Here is a 7036-nt window from a genome sequence, read left to right on the forward strand (position 1 = left end):
AGCAGCCAGCAAACCTTCCATGAAAGAAAATGTTAACTGCATGAAATACAGAAGGTCTTTGGAAGAATTTCAGATAAGGCAAAATTGTGCATTCTGAGACTTTGCAATATCTTGCACTTTGACAACAGTCAAAGGGAGTGTAAAATATAGTAAAAATATGTATGTATAATATATATATATATATAAAGCTCTTAGTCATAGATTTCACTGCTTTGTTTGCTGTTTTGACCACCAGGTGTCAACACACTCCATGTAAGGTAACCCAAATTTCAGACAGATCACAGAGGGATCTGCTACTTGCAAATGTTTAGTTTTTATTTCTTTCAAGCCATTAATTTTATATGGTATTAAAACTGTGTATGGGTATGTTTATAAGCAACAATATTGCATGCATTTATTCAATTATGTTTCATTTAATATATGTCCAAACCATAGAGGGATGCACAAGTTTGTTCAGCTGCTAGTATTCCTTTTCAGTTTATCTATACATCTTCACTTGAGATGTGTCTTGTGTTTTTTTGTCATTTCAGTTGCTCTCTAGATAGAGAACCTCAACAATTCACTCAATGGGTCCCATAAAACATTTGAGACTGTAAACAAAGGAACAAAGGTAGTGGATTAGGATTTCTTTCAATTTTTTTCATTTTGCAACACCTCCATGTATTGTAATGAATGCTGGCAGCTCCAAGTGCTTCTTTCATGTCTCGAAGCACAGAGAGGTTTGGAAGAAAACCTGATCTTTGGTTGTTGATGTCCTGCACCACAACATTCAGCCCCAAACGTCCCACCTCTGTTTGTTTTTGTCATTGTTATTAGCTGAGACAAGCTTCCTATGATCAACAATATTACATTGACCTCGACTCCATAGCAGCATGACTGATTCTGCCTTCATATTCAATACAACTTCCTGTGTTTATGAATATTTTGGCTGCTTTTCTCTGATTCATTAGTCAATAACAATATGTAGGAAGGTACATGCAGCGTTTAGAACTTATGCGTAATATATTAAGCATGCCTAAGCAGTGAGTTTTGCAAATTATGTTATTTATAACAGTGTGACCTTGATAATGTGTTGAACTAAAAACAGTTCACCCTGGGATTGAAGCTCCTGTGACCAAATGTCCAACTATACCAAATCCTGTTAATCATTCAGGTATCTCGATCCTTTCTTTTTGTTTATCACATTCCTGATTCAGTATGGCACTGTGTTTTGGAACATTATTGCACAGAAGGGAAAGCCTCCTGTCTGTACGGGATTTCCTCTTGTTTTTAAGACTAAAACGGGGATAGACTAAATGAATTCAGAACAAGATACAGGATGGGCTTGGTTCATTATTCAGACTTCAGAATCCTAGTATTATGATAATTTATTTATTTATTATTTCTACAAATAAAAGTAGAAAAACCTTGTAGAGCCTTTCACTGCAATTACAGCAGCCAATTTTAGGGGGTATGTCTCTTTGGGCATACCCCCTACATTTTGCCCATTGTTTTGCAAATTAGCAAAAGCTCGCTCAGATTTCATTCAGAGCTTTAATGAACATCATTTGCAAGGCTTCGACCTGGCCACTCTAACACAAGAATATGCTTTGATTTAAATCATTTTGTTCAAGTTCTGGCTGCCTGAGGCTTTTTGTCCTGCTGGTAGGTGAACCTTCCCTGCAGTATAAAGTCTTTTGCAGTCTCTGCTAGGTTTTCTTCCAGCATTTAACATGTATTCAGTCCCATTCACTTTCCACTTCCTCTGACTGGCTTCCTTGTCTTTGCTGAAGAGAAATATTACGACAACATGATGCTGCTACCATTGTATTTCAGTGTGGGAAAATATGTTGAGGGTAATGCACAGATATTTAGATATATTTATTTTCATACAAGTCCTTTTTTTGCATACATTTTGGTGTAATCTGACCGGAGCACCTAGCATTGGACAAGATTTTATGCTTAACTTCTTATGGCTTTCTTTCAATAGTGTTTCTCTTTTTGAAACTCCTCCATAACATCCAGATTTATGGAATGCACACCTCATGATTTTACTGGCAACTTTTACCTAAGCTGTGGATCTCTGCAGCTCCTCCAGAGTAACCATGGGTTGCTTAGCTGCTTCTGTGATTAATTCTCTTCTTGCCTATCGGTTCAGGTGGGCATGGGTAGATTTGCACCATACTCTTAATTTCATGATGATAAATTTAACAGTTCTCTGTGAGATATTTTAAGTGTGTGATATTGTTTTAAATACTGAACAACTGTATTTATACTGAGATTAAAATAAGCATATATAGGCTTTAGTTAGTGTAATGCATATCAACGACCGCCATTGATGGCGGTGACACACAGGGTACTGGTTGAAATTGGGCACTGTTGGTCAACAAATAAAAAGAGGCAGATGAGGAAGAAGATGCGTCCGTAAGTAGAGAGAGAAGAGGAAAGGCAAGAGTCTAGGCCTGAGAGTACGAACTTTGAATGTTGGGACTATGACGGGAAAAGCTAGAGAGTTGGTTGAAATGATGCAGAGGAGGGTTAGCAGTCCAGAGCAACCGTAAGTTTAGAAAAGAGGTGAAGAAACGTGTCCAGGTAGGTTGGAATGGACGGGGAACAGTGTCAGGTGTGTTGTATGATAAACAAAATGTCAGCAAGAATGAAAGGAAAGGTGTACAAGACGGTGGTGAGACCAGCAATGTTGTTTGATTTAGAGACAGCGGCACTGAGGAAGAGACAGGGGTCAGAGCTGGAGGTAGTGGAGATGAAGATATTGAGGTTATCTTGAGTGATGAGGATGGATAGGATCAGGAATGACTTTATCAGAGGGACAGCTCATGTTCAATGTTTTGGAGATAAAGCCAGAGCGGCCAGACATGGTCAGAGAAGGGATACTGAGTACATCGGTAGAAGGATGGTGAGGCTGGAAGTGCCAGGCAGGAGGCCTAGAGGAAGACCAAAGAGGATTTAAGGATGGAGTCAAAGAGGACTTGAAGGTAGTGGGTGTAAAAGAAGAAAATGCTGAAGATGGGGTTCGATGAAGACAGGTGATCGCTGTGGCAACCCCTGAAAGGAAAAAGCTGAAAGAAAAAAAAGAAGAGGCTTTAATTAATTATAAGGTGACTTCTGAAGGCACTGGATTTTATTTAGTGGTATCAATGTAAAGAGGGATGAATTTGAGTACAATTGCACACAAAACTTTTCACATTGATATTTGTAAAAAACATTAAAAAACTATGCATCCATTTCATTCCACTTTACAATGATTTTTAACTTTGTGTTACCCTCTCACAAAATTTTCCAACAATAAACAATGTAGTTTGTGATAAACTTGACAAAACATAAAAAGCTAAAGAGATAAATACATATTTTGCCAAAGTACTGTATTCACACAGCTTGAAGACACTCATGTATATATATATGTGTAATTAGACATATATATGGGGATTTAATAAGGCTTTCAAGATCTTAAGTTTTCATCAGTGGGTTGATATTTAAGTTGGATTTTTAGCAATAAAAGTATTTGGTTTCTTACCAGGATTAAAATAAAGATATTAATACTCTCAGTCATTCACTTGGCTTCTAAACAAGTAGTAAAACTAAATACAGATTTGAGTTCTCCACAGTGCACTACAAAGTATGTGCTTTGAACTCTGCATGATTCATTTGCTACCATATGTCGTTTTTCATCATGAAGGACCTGTTTAGGTATTGTGCAACTCTTTTTTCAGGAGAAAATAGGCAAATTGTAAATAATTATGAATTTTCAAAAAGGCTTTCCCTAGTTAACAATATGGGTGTTCTGGCCAAAATAATGTTCAAAGTATTTTCCACTTTGGTGTCATCTTTTCAAGTTGTACTCAGTCATACTGACGCTTCTTCAATGGCATTTGGCAATACAGAAACTGGTTCAGGTAGCTGCCTCATGTAACCGTACTCGGCTAAGTCTATTTCTATACTTATCTGCTAGTTCACATCACCCTAGCGAGTTATTGAATGTCACCAGAAACATCTCAGGAACTTAAGACATGAGTTTTGTCAGTGTAGTGTTGCTTTCTAAAATGCATTTCCTGAACAGACTTCAGCTGTCACTAAGGCTCTGCTCTAAAGCTGGCAAAGAGGCCAAATGGCAGCTAAATAAAACAGAAAAAAGAAAAGAAAGGAACTTTTCTTACAATGTGTTATCTTATTTTAAATCAGGATATTTTGATGTGACCATTGCAACTACATTCGGTGACACCAGCTTTGGAAATGACGACTGTTTATATATCAAATTGGGTCTTCTGGTTTTTAAGGAAAAATTTTTCCAGCATGGGATGCACAGTGGTTAGCACTGTTCCCTGCAACAAGAACGTCCTGGGTTCGAGTCCTGGCCGTTGGTCTTTCTGCATGGAGTTTGCATGTTCTCCCCATACATGTGGGGGTTCCCTCCGGGTACTCCAGCTTCCTCCCACAGTCCAAAAACATGACTGTTAGGTTAATTGGTCTCTCTGTATTGCCCTTAGGTGTGAATGGGTGTGTGCATGTGTGCATCTGTCCTTTGTGTCTCTGGGTTGCCCTGCGATGGATTGGCGACCCAACCCATCCATGGTATACCCCACCTCTTCGCCTGTTGACCGCTGGAGATAGGCACCAGCACCCCTGCGACCCTGCATGGTAGAAGCGGGTATAGAAAATAGATGGATAGATATTTTCAGCATTATCCACACAAATTTTAGTATGCCATACTTTTTAACCATCCTACCTAATATAACTATTTTGTTGTTTCAAATTGTAATTCTTTATTCAATCTATAAGATTTTATTTACTCATTGATAAGGCCATTATCACTGTAATAAAGTGTATCAAATTATTGTTTTGATGTCCTAAACCTGAAATTAAGTATAGGATTTGTCAGAAGGTTCAGTGGCTTTAAAAGTATTTACACCCACTGAACCTGTTCAGATTTTATCTCATTACAACCACAAATTTCAATTTACTTTTCTGGGAATTTATGAAAATGGATGAACATCAGTTTTTAAATAAAATCCAATTTTAATTGGAATTAAGACTAGACTTTGACTGAGCCAGTTTTACACATGAATATGGTTTCATCTGGTGACTGCATGACTAGGATCAATGACCTTCTTGAAGGTGAACCTCACTTATAGTCTGAAGTTTTTTGCAGAGGCAAATACAGAATTACTCCATTACTCCAATACAGTATTTAACTCCATCCATATTTTCATCAACACTAATCAGCTTCCCTGTCCCTGCTGACAAAATGCATTCCCACAGCATGATCCTACCACCACCATGTGTCTTGTGAGGAAGGGTGTGTTTATGTGTCGTGGAACTTTCCCATCACAGATTTGCAGTTGAACCATGCTCTTTTTATTTTCCAATGATAAACAGTGCTCTGTGAGACATTCAAATCATGGGATATTGTTTTATAAACCAATTCTCCCCTTTAAACTTCTCCACAGCTTTATCTCTGACCTGTATGGTGTAATTTTATGTCTTCATGATGCTCCTTGTTCTCTAAGGTTCTCTTATAAACTCCTGAGGCTTTAACACAGAACAGCTGGGTTTATACTGAGATAGAACTACACACAGATGGACTGCATTAACTAATTAGATGACTTCTGATGGCATTTGGTTGCATTGGATGGTATATAAAAAAAACATGCATTAATTCTTCCTTAACTTCACAATTCCCACCACTTTTTCTTGGTCAATTACATAACATCCCGATTAAAAAAACAGTATTTTGTTGTAATGAAATCAAATTTTAAAAAGTTCAAGAGGCAAGAATACTTTTGCTAGATAATAATATATAATGATAAAATAATACCCACTTATACCAATTAAAGACTATTTTTGAATCGATATATTCTGTTAATTCCTTGGTTTTTATTGTTGTTTCTGTTTTGGAGGTTTTACATTTCCTGCTGGTCTGCAACCCTATTATGTAAACCCTGAAATGTGCCTTAAAACTAAGAAACACACATGCATGCAACCCCTAAACAAAGCCCATTGATGTGCCTCTAATAATTTTAACAAATCTGTTTCCATAGTTCAAAATACTGCAGCAAACATCAGCAGTATCAGGAGATGCTTCCACTCCCACATAGTCCTCAAAACAGTTAAAAACGCTCTATAAGACCGTAGTTTTGGGGTAATAAGTCAGTCGGGCTTTTTTTTTTTTTTACAAGTATAGCAATCCTGATAAATAGCAGCATACATTGTAAAATATTGATTTATTATACAGTTGGCAAAATCAGGTGAATTTAAATGGCTCCACATCAAAGCTATTTTATAGAGAATCATTGGCTAGTAGTTTTATAATTTATATAAAAGTGAGTAGGATGTGAAAAGTCACTCACCTCTACTGAAGATCACTCTCGCTTGCAGTGTCGTGTGTAAAGACATTTCTTCGAGACACCTTAGAGACTACCAAGAGACACCAAGCTTTGGTTGAAAGCCTGTCTATTTGAGCTCATGCTGAGCTTTAAGGTAAAGGTACAACTGTTTCACAGTAGCTGCCTTTATATACCCAGCCAGAGAGCTAACAGATGTAAACTCTATTTATATACATATGTGGTGTGGACTATTACCCGACACAGACATCGTATGTCAGTGTCGTATCCAGAAATAAGTTCCCTATAGACCCTACTGCTGCCTCTAAAAGCTGGTTCTGAAGCAAGCAGAGGGGACAAATGGCAGCAGCAAAAAATGACATGAAATGTCATCTTAATACAGTCAAATACAATGACACAGAACATTTGCACCTTGATATTCCCATAACAAAATGCTTAAAACTTCAACATAAGGTTTTTTAGGTCAGGGTTAAGGTCAATTCTCATATTTCTTGCACATTAATAATTAAGTACGACAGCACAAGCAGACACTGTGGTCAAGAAAGCCAGACGGAGACCCAACTTCCTGAGAAGGCTGAACCAGTTCAGTATGAACACCAGCATCCTCACAAACCTCTACAGTTGCATTACTGAGAGCCTTCTGATGGGCAGTATCACACTGTGGTACGGGAAATGCACCCATCAGAGACAGAAAGCACTAC

General features: G+C 37.6%; 1 long non-coding RNA gene across 1 annotated transcript; it reads right to left on the minus strand.

The window, feature by feature from the left end:
* Positions 1 to 1355: 1355 nt before the first annotated feature.
* Positions 1356 to 6478, minus strand: LOC124868689. Its single transcript, XR_007038368.1, has 3 exons — positions 6342 to 6478; positions 4578 to 4625; positions 1356 to 3056 (listed from the first exon to the last, which is right to left on the minus strand). It is a non-coding gene; the product is annotated as an uncharacterized LOC124868689 (long non-coding RNA).
* Between the last annotated feature and the right edge of the window lie 558 nt (positions 6479 to 7036).

This window comes from Girardinichthys multiradiatus, chromosome 5 (assembly GCF_021462225.1).
Source record: "Girardinichthys multiradiatus isolate DD_20200921_A chromosome 5, DD_fGirMul_XY1, whole genome shotgun sequence".
NCBI classification, from domain to species: Eukaryota; Metazoa; Chordata; class Actinopteri; order Cyprinodontiformes; family Goodeidae; genus Girardinichthys; species Girardinichthys multiradiatus.